The sequence below is a fragment of the Callithrix jacchus genome, chromosome 4, assembly GCF_049354715.1.
Source record: "Callithrix jacchus isolate 240 chromosome 4, calJac240_pri, whole genome shotgun sequence".
NCBI classification, from domain to species: Eukaryota; Metazoa; Chordata; class Mammalia; order Primates; family Cebidae; genus Callithrix; species Callithrix jacchus.
Genome location: NC_133505.1, coordinates 147,451,729 through 147,461,635, shown reverse-complemented (window position 1 = coordinate 147,461,635; position 9,907 = coordinate 147,451,729). Strand labels below are relative to the sequence as shown.

The 9,907-nt window shown below is 34.4% G+C and overlaps 1 long non-coding RNA gene across 1 annotated transcript; it reads right to left on the bottom strand.

Moving 5' to 3' along the window:
- Positions 1-1,012: 1,012 nt before the first annotated feature.
- LOC144582276 (uncharacterized) lies at positions 1,013-9,499 on the bottom strand. The gene is made up of 3 exons (XR_013534709.1): positions 9,412-9,499; positions 7,888-7,962; positions 1,013-1,845 (listed from the first exon to the last, which is right to left on the bottom strand). It is a non-coding gene; the product is annotated as an uncharacterized LOC144582276 (long non-coding RNA).
- Between the last annotated feature and the right edge of the window lie 408 nt (positions 9,500-9,907).

Below are 9,907 nucleotides of genomic sequence, written 5' to 3'. Positions count from 1 at the left end.
TATATTTGTTCGTTTAGATTTTTTGCATATTTAAGAATACTTCCTCAGTAAGAATTTCCAGAAGTTAATCAACATGTCAAAGGAGAAAACATTTTTCTCTTGATATATAAGCTAAAAATATTTTCAAAAGATTTATCCCAATGTAAAATGCCACAGACATCTGAGAGTTTAGTTTTACCCTATCCTAGGCAACATAAAATACCATGTTTCTCATTAAGTGCTAATTTAACAGATTAAATTTGGAAACTCATTTTGATTTTCAAAGAGTTTTTAAATTAAAAAACGTAATGTGATTAAAATATATTATCATGTGATGATTATATGGAAGATACTGTCTCTTTTTTACTGATAACATGTATTATTCTTGGACTGAGTATCTACTCAGGTGATAAAATTTGCATTTCTATAATTCAGTTCAATGGAGTAGGAGAACCAGGTTGCACACATTTGTTTCTATTATCTTGTATATATAAAGTTTTGAGTTGGTGATACTGTTTTATACCCAGTTAAAATAGGCTAAATACTGTCCACTCAAATATATTTATAAGATAATATTTACAGATTCCAGGTGTTGAGGGCCTGGAGTTCCCAAATACCTGGCATATAAATATTACCTTATAAAGAAAGAGGTTTTTTATAGGGGTGATGAAATTAAGAATCTTTCCATGGAAGATAATCCTGGGTTATCAGCTCTAAATCCAACCCCAGCATTTTTGTGACACAGAGGCGGAAGCAAAATGTGACACACACAGAAGAGGGGAAGGCAATACAACCGAAGTAATGTGCGGCAAAAACTGGAGTAATGTAGCCACAAGTCAAAAAAGCCCACTGCCTGAAGAGTCAAGGAAAGGATATTCCCCCAAAGCTCCCAAGGGAGCACAGACCAGTCAATAGCTTGATTGTGGCTCAGTAAGAATGATTTTCTATTTGTGACTTCCAAAACTGTCAGAGTTTGGTTCTATGTCCTTGCCGTTGTGAATAGTGCTGTAATGATCATACGAATGTCTGTGTCTTTTTGGTAGAACAATTTATTTTCCTTTGGGTAGATACGCAGTAATGGAATTATTGTTTCAAATGGTAGTTCCATTTTCAGTTCTTTGAGAAATCCCTGCTTTCCACAGTGGGTGAATTAATTTACATTTCCACCAAAAGCCTGTAAATAATCTCTTTTCTACACAATCTTGCCTGAACTTAAAATAAAAGTTGAAATTAAATATAAACATTGAAAAAAATACATTTTTGTTGTTTAAAACACCAAGTTTGTAGAATTTATTATAGTAGCCAAAGGGAACTCAAACACTATGTATTTTTACTTTTAAACTTTTGGAAATACTTAGGTGGGTTTATCAATTGTTGTACTTAATTTGAATCCAAAATATGTTACATTTATTCCTTTGTATTAGGGTTCTCTAGATAGACAGGACTAATAGGATAGACATATATATGAAAGGGAGTTTATTAAGCATTGACTCACAGGATCACAAATGAAGTCCCACAATAGGCTGTCTGTAAATTGAGGGGCAAAGAAGCCAGTCCGAGTCCCAAAACCTCAGAAGTAGGGAAGCTTACAGTGCAGCCTTCAGTTTGTGGCCAAAAGCCCAAGAGCCCCTGGCAAACCACTGGAATCGGTCCAAAAGTCCAAAAGCTGAAGAACGTGGAGTCTGAAGTTCAAGGGTAGGAAGTAGCCAGCACAGGAGAAAGATGGAGGTTAGATGGCCAGTCCAGTCTTTCCAGGTTCTTCTGCCTGCTTTTTTCTTAGCAGCACTTATTGGGATCTGGCACATCTGCCAGGGAGTACCCACCTGCAGGAGTCCCCGAGACCACCAACGTAGATGTCTCTTCAACCTGAGGGAGAGAGTGCACAGAAGTGAAAGAATAAAGGAAAGCGGAGTCTGGAGGGCTGGCTTAGGCTATGTCCAAGCAGCAATTTTATTTTTGCAGTACGTTTCATTATACACTTTTCTGAAGTCAAAGTTGTTTACGCCAGATCAACGTACTTAAGTTACAGTAAGCAAGTTACGCCCACTAAGTTACGCCCAGTAAGTAAGTTAAATCCAGTAAGTAGGTTACGCCCAGTAAATAGGTTACTTCCAGTAAGTAGCTTACGCCCAGTAGGTCAAGGTAAGTAAGTTACAGTCACGCCCAGTAAGTTATGGTAAGTAAGTTACAGTTACACCCAGTAAGTTATGGTAAGTTACCAATTGTAAATACTTAAGTTAATATTTTACAATGAAGGTAACAAGGGTCCAAAATGAACACAATCAAGCAATAAACCATAAGAAGCCGAAAGTGGACACCATGCCTCCCAACTCCTCATATCCATAAAGTAATGTCTGTTAATTATTTTGAATAACATAGTCCCTCTCTCAGTTCCTGCTTTCCCTCAGCTCGACTCCCCCAACCGGGGATCTGTGTCCGGGCTCAAGCTCACCGTATGGCAAGGCCTATTTCCTAGGGGCCTCACACGGGAGCGATCCCCACAAGCACTGGCAGCTGATTAGATTGTGCCCACTCAGATTGAGACTGGGTCTGCTTTTCCCAGTCCACTGACTCAATTCTTAATCTCCTGTAGCAACACCCTCTCTGCCACATCCAGGAACAGTAATTTGCGTCCTTCAATACAGGCAAGTTGACACTCACTATTAACTATCACATGCTTTAATATAATTTCCCCACATTCACCTTTTGATGAAGTATTGAGGTTAGTAGCTTGTTATCATTTGAATCTTTATCCACTTCAAAACTTACGTTGAAATTTAAATCTCATTGTCACAGTATTAAGTGAGCACCCTAAGAGGTGATTAGGCCGTGAGGGCTCTATCCTCATTGGTGAGACTGGTGTCCTTTCTTGTTTTTCTGTTTCTGCCATGGGTTTACACTGCAAGGAGATCCTTTCCAGGTGCTGGCCCTCAAACTTGGACCTTGTACCCTCCAGAATTCTCAGACAATAAATTTTTGTTCATTATAAATTACTCTTTTGGTATTCTCGTATGGAAACAAAAATTAACTGATATGTGTCTTGTCCTAAGGCTCTGGGAAAATCACTAAATGTTTAAGATCTAAAAATATACATCAGTGAGGTAATGGGAACACAAAATTGCTTATCTTTTATTAGTGGGGGAAAAAAAACTCCACAAATACTCAATTTCCCAAAGCAACTTCAAAATGAAAAAAATGTAACACTTAAACATAGATGTGTGAATGCCCTCATTTTGCATTTAAATCTGATGTGGTTTAACAAATTCTGTATCATGCATGTAAAAATGTTTGTCTTATAAAAATCTAAATTTAAGTAGTAAATATTCTATACAACTTGTGTACATTTTTATGTCACATTTTTCATATTTTATATAATCTATTAAACTATACCATGTGTCATAAAAATAGAAATGTACTTTTATCTGTTTCTAGTAACTAGGATAATTTCTAATGAGGATAGAAACTAAAAACCTCATCATGATCACAAATAAAAAGAATGCATTTTTTCATATTCAGGTATGTTGTATTTGAGAAATTTCTTTTAAAATATGTACCTGGCAAGGACTATTAGAAAGAACACTGCATAAAATGTGTGAGCGTCTCAGAATCCAGCTCTGATTTGATACTTTCTCTTTACATGCAAACTGGGCAATCTAAATCTTTTAAAATTTCCACTGGAGATCTATTAAAAACAGATGCCATTTTACTTGCAGGACTATTATAAAACTCAAATATGTAAGATCACTTGGAAACTATAATGACTTCTGCAAAAATAAATATTTATTAGAATACCAATCTACTTATATATGTGGATGCTAACCTATCAATTAATTTTAAGATGATGATCATATGGTATTTAGTGTGAAGCAGCAGATCACAGAATATTTTAAAAATAGATTTCTTTAAATTTATGTAGCAGTAGAGACACTGTTGTGGAAATATTGAGGAAACATAACCTGCCATTTTCAAACAACCTCCTCAGAATTATGCTGACTGAACTGGTATTCTAAACTTTTCTTTTTACTATAGTAGTACAATGTCACTGATAAAATAGAACACACACATAAGTTTAAATCTAGTAACAAAACATTATTCAAATGCATTTAAAATCATTCTACATAATGAAATAATGTTATGTCAAATGCTTAATTCAATAGAGGAGTTATTTCTAGTTTTCTGGGATCTGATGTGATAACAGACCCTTACACAGCAAACCTCACTGGGTAAAAACACCCTTTCCTCTTCCAGGAACAATTTTTCTTTAGATAATATCATGGTGCACTCTCTCACCTTCTTCAGATCTTGACACATTTTCTCATGTCCAGTAAAGGCTTGCCTTCCCCCTTATCTAAATTAAATACTCTATCCCTGACATTGACATCTGCCTTTTTTTTTTTTTTTTTTGTAGTTATGAAGGAGATTTTTTTTTATTGTACTTTGGGATCTGGGGTACATGTGCACATTCTGCATCCTGCAGGATTGTTGCATAGGTACATACATACCATGGTGGTTTGCTCTCTCCATCCCCCCTATTGCCTATGTCAGGCATTTTCCTGGTGTTTTCCCTCCCCAATCTCCCTGCCCGCCACTGTCTCTCCCCTCCCCTCCCTTTTACCCCCCCACCGGGCCCCAGTGAATATTGTTCCCTTCCCTGTGCCCAAGTGTTCTCATTGTTTGCCACCCGCCTATGAATGAAAACATGGTTTTCTGTTCTTGTGTCAGTTTGCTGAAAATAATGGTTACTTTTTTTTTTTTTCTTTTTTATTGCATTTTAGGTTTTGGGGTACATGTGCAGAACATGCAAAATAGTTGCATAGGTACACACATGGCAGTGTGTTTTGCTGCCTTCCTGACCCTCACCCACATTTGGACATCTGCCTTTATAGCTTTATTTTTTTTCTTGTCACCAGTGAACACACTCTATATTTTGTTTGTTAAACTGCATTGCATTTTGTCTGAGTCTATTAATAGAATGCAATACCCACAAAGCCAGATTTTTAAATTTCTTGTTTTATTTTTGTTATATCTTAACACCTAATACCTACATTGCGTTGGCACATAAATGGCTTTGGAAAAATGAATTAATTAGCAAATGGATAAATGCATGTCTGAATAAAAAAATTAAGGAAGACAGCAGAGAGTTTCTAACTTAGTATTAACTTCTTTGGCTAATAAATATCTAATTGGTAACTCTACTATGCTTAACTCCACATAGAGTGACATAGAATAAGAGTAATATAAAGATAAGCATGCTAAAAGAAATACTAAATGGTTCTTGTTGGAGGTATGTTATTTAACCTCTTCCTTTCCTTAAATATTCGAGGTGATACAGATTTAAGTTTTATAATAAAATAAAGAAATAACTAGAGATGTAAGTTGCAATGAAAATATAATCAAATATAGATATAGCAAATGTAAAAATATTTTTCATTGTTTTAAAAAATGCATTGATTTTAAAAAAAAATAAATTTATATATTAAAATACTCATTGGATGTCTAACAATAGAAATATAAATAACCAAGTCTATTATAAATGGAAAAGGATGAATTGGGGAGAACTTTCCAATTTTGTATGTGCTTGTGTGTGTGCACCTTTTTGTCCCAATTTTACCTTATATTTGTTTGGAAGGTATATACTCCATTTCTACCCCTTTAGTAATTATCCTAGAAATTGCATCATACCTCATTAGCTTATAAGAATATTATGTTAACCCATATTTTAGCCTCCTCCTCAACATTTCAAGGAACTTACAAGGAACTTATTTTACTGCCTTTCCAACTTACATCATATTGGTGCCATATATTTTAATCCCATCTATTTTAAGACTTTAGAAGATATTATTTATCGATATTACTGTATACATTCTAAGTTGATTTGGATTTACTCTCCTTTTGGGTACTCATTTTTGTTTTTGCTTAAAATGTCAGTAAAAATAAGTAGTAGGCCTAAAAAAATGAATAAACAAGATATTTTTCCTTCTGCCTAACAATGTTTTTAGGTTTGGGTTTTTTTTTTTTTTTTTTTTTTTAACTAAAAAAAAAAATCTTTATTAACTGTCTTCCTTAGTATGTCTTGATGGGTAAAGAATTCTACATGAGAGATGAATTTTTTCATCAATACCATGCTTTGGCTTCTAATTTTATTGTTGACTTTGAAAAGTCAACCTGCCTTTGTAAAAATCTTTACTTGTCACTCATAAGTGGGTGTTCAACAATGAGAACACATGGACACAAGGAGGGGAACATCACATACCGGGGCCTGTCAGAGGTGGGGAGCTAGGGAAGGGATAGCATTAGGAGAAATACCTAAAGTAGATGACGTGGTGATGGATGCAGCAAACCACCATGGCACCTGTATACCTATGTAACAAACCTGCATGTTCTGCACATGTACCCCAGAACTTAAAGCATAATTAAAAAAAAAAACTTTACTTCATTTACTCAAGATGCTTTCAAGATATTTCTCTCTACATTGTTTGTTTTTTGTAGTTTGACAATACTTCTAATTGTATTTTTTCTAATATAACTTCAGTTATATTCCTTCTTAGAAATCTTAGGTATTTGTAATGTACCAATTGATACCTTTAAAAAATCAGGAACATCCACAGACTTAATTCTTGAATTTGTTTAATATTTTACTGCTTCATTTTCTTTCCTTCTTTCTTTAAATCAATTAAAATCTGTAATTGATTATTCGACTTAATTAATTTAGATGATTTAATTAATTCAACTTACATGACAGGTTGATTGTATATGACATTTCCATCAAGGAGAGGTGAGTAACTTGTGGACATTGAAATTATAATTTCTCACTGAGTATTTTGTTTCTCTTAACTGTACTTCTATACTTTTCATTCTTGCCACCTTCCAGACTATATTCTGGATGATTCTCAATGACCAATTACTCAGCCCCGTATTTCTCTCTTTAGCGATTTCTAATCTTGGGTGGCACTGATCCATTGGATTTATAACTGTTGCTATTTTACTTTTCATTACTAAAATTTCTATTTAGTTGCTTTTGAAATCTGCACTCCATGTTCCTTAAAATTTTTTTCAAGATTTTCATTTATTTATTTAACTTTGGGAATGACAATTGTTTTTGTTGATTCATTCTATATGTAATTTTTGAAACAATTTGTTTATATTGTTATATTTTCTAGGTCGTACTCATGATGTCTTATTTCCATAAAAGCCTGGTTACTTTGCTTGTTAGATGTTCATTTATTTTATTTTAAAATATAAAGTAGAAGTGAAATAAGGGTAAGATAATTTACTCCTCCTTCAAGGAAGATGATTTTTTTGTTTCTTTTAGAGGGTTGGAAATGACACCTGTCTCAGTTTAATCCACACTGACGTCTTCAAATTTCCTTCATTCTCCAAGTGATGAGATGGTGAGCAGTAAGTTCACAGGTGATTTACTTCAGGTATTTCTTTAAAGGTTTATTTCTTTGGGGCTGCAGTTTAATGCCTCAGCTTAATTTCCTAAATAACTAAATTTGTAGTATTTTATAAGTTTATGTTATAAATGTGGAATGAAAAGTGGCATGGTAATGATGTATGCAAATGCAAAATCTAGGGTAGTGGTTATTTCCCAATAGGAAAGTAGGAAGGTGGGATTGGAGAAAAGCATGGAAATATTTTGTCTTTAGAAGGGGCATGATTCATGGGTATTTGTTTTACTATTATGACTAATAATAGCTTAGGTCTATCACATCACATAAATATCATGTGCTTAAATATTACATACCAATAAAGTATTTTATCAGCTTCAAAAGACTGTAAGATGGGGACTAAACTTGGAGTTTTTCAGCATTTAGATGACATGCATGAACATGAGCATATATAAAATTTCCTCTAGTGAGAACATGGAGACAAAGATGATGAGTACAATATCCTAGAAATACCCACCTGTAATGGGTGAAGAGAGGAATCCATAAGTGAAGAAGTCAGGGAGAAAGCTGGAAAACAGGAAGTAAACTGTGCCTTGAAGCAAAAGGAATAGTAATATAAGGGATCATCAACAATGCGAAATGAAACAGAGACATCAAAGTTTGGAAATAAGACATTAAATTTATCCATTAATAAGTATGCTGTTTGGAATATTGTCTGCATCACAGTATGAGGAATGAGGTAACTAATGGGAACAACTCATCGAGATATTGATAAAGAAGTTCATATTAATAATTGTTTTAGTATGGTTAGGATTGCAAAATCAGAGCAAGATTTAAACAGTGTTTAAATCTCCCAAAGACTGGGGGATTTAAACAACATTAATACCTTTTTTCACATTTTGGGGTACTAGAAATCCAAGATCAAGGTGTTGTCAGGAGTGGTTTCTTCAGCCTCTCTCCTTTCCTTGTGAATGTCCACCTTCCTACTGTCTTCACATTCTCATTCCTCTCTGTTCCTGCATCTTTGTGTCTCCCTGTGTGTACCTGTTCCTAGTGTCTTTCTGTTTGTTCTATCTCCTCTTCTTGTAAGGACACCAGGCAGACTGGATTAGAGCCAATCCTAATAACTTCATTTTAATTTAACCACCTCTTTTAGAGCCCTCCCTCCAGATGCAGTCACATTCTAAATTACTGGGGTTTAGGGATTCAACATATGGCTTTCTGGAGGACATTGTTAAGTCCCTTAACAATGGCCTGATTTTGAGTATCTCTAGATATGCCAGAAAACTTTTAGAACTGGTTATTCATTAGTGCCTTCTGTCAACTAAAATTATTTTAACTATTTTTCTGATATTGTTCTGATTTTAATTTGTTCTGATTCCTTATTTATTGTAACAGTTATACAATTCCTATGACTGTAAAAATTAGATTAATAGGGATTAAAAGACCACTTCGCTGGTTTGTAAGAAAAGGATTTAATATTTAACACATCTCACAAAATGACCTACATATCATGACACTTGAAGAGGGTATACAGTGATTGTTATAATTATTTCTTTTCTCCTCTCTAAGACAACCTAGCGATGCCTCTCCAATATCATGAACATTTATTTTCGTAAGTTTGAATGATATTTTGGTGTATGTTTGTTTTGGGGGTGGAATGTGCAAATAAAGCATTCTTGACAGTTACCCTGGAGATACCCAGGGTATTGCCCAGGAGGTCAGTACGCTGAGGCTAGGGAGAAATCGTGCCTTATTATGATGTAAGTTCAGAGCCTAAAAGCACACCACAATGGAGTCAAATAAACTTATCATTGTCATGTCAAGCATGCTATAATAATAGTCAAGTAAAACTCTTAATGCAAAGAGTGTATTATATCAGCTTGGCTTGGATTATATAAAAATCTAATTTCAGGTTCAGAGCCTGGACAAGAAAACAAATATAATTACAAATTAATGTTTATCTGCTGGTAATATTCCTATAGAGAAACTGATATAGAAAAACATGTCTACGATTAAAAAGCATAGAATAATCACATACGTATTATTTGAATCCAGAGAGGTTTGATCTTGGGAAGTCTTTTCTTCTAACAACTTTGACTTTCTGAAGGTCAGAGATTTGGGCTGACATCATGTCCTGGATTCCATATGGTGATGTATACTAGTTGTTGAAATGAGAAATAAGAATGCCTGGCCAACAAGTGGGGAGAGGAGAGATATGTGAAGAGGAGGAGCATTAGCACATAAACAGTCCCCAAGGAAAACTAGAAACATGGAGCGGTATTTTTAGATGCATTACATTAATTTGTTGTGAAGCCACCCTCAAGGACTTTATTATACAGAGAAGAATAATTTCCATTTCTCTTTCAGTGAAAGTGTCGTTCTAATCTTAGAGCTAATGCTGACCAGCTGACAAGGTATTGGAACCTATTCTCTAGTCCCCTATTCTTTTCAATCATTCTTTGTTATTTTTTCTCTCTTCTTCTCTATTATTTTTAGTGAATAATTTATATTTAATATGCAGAATGATTTTGCCA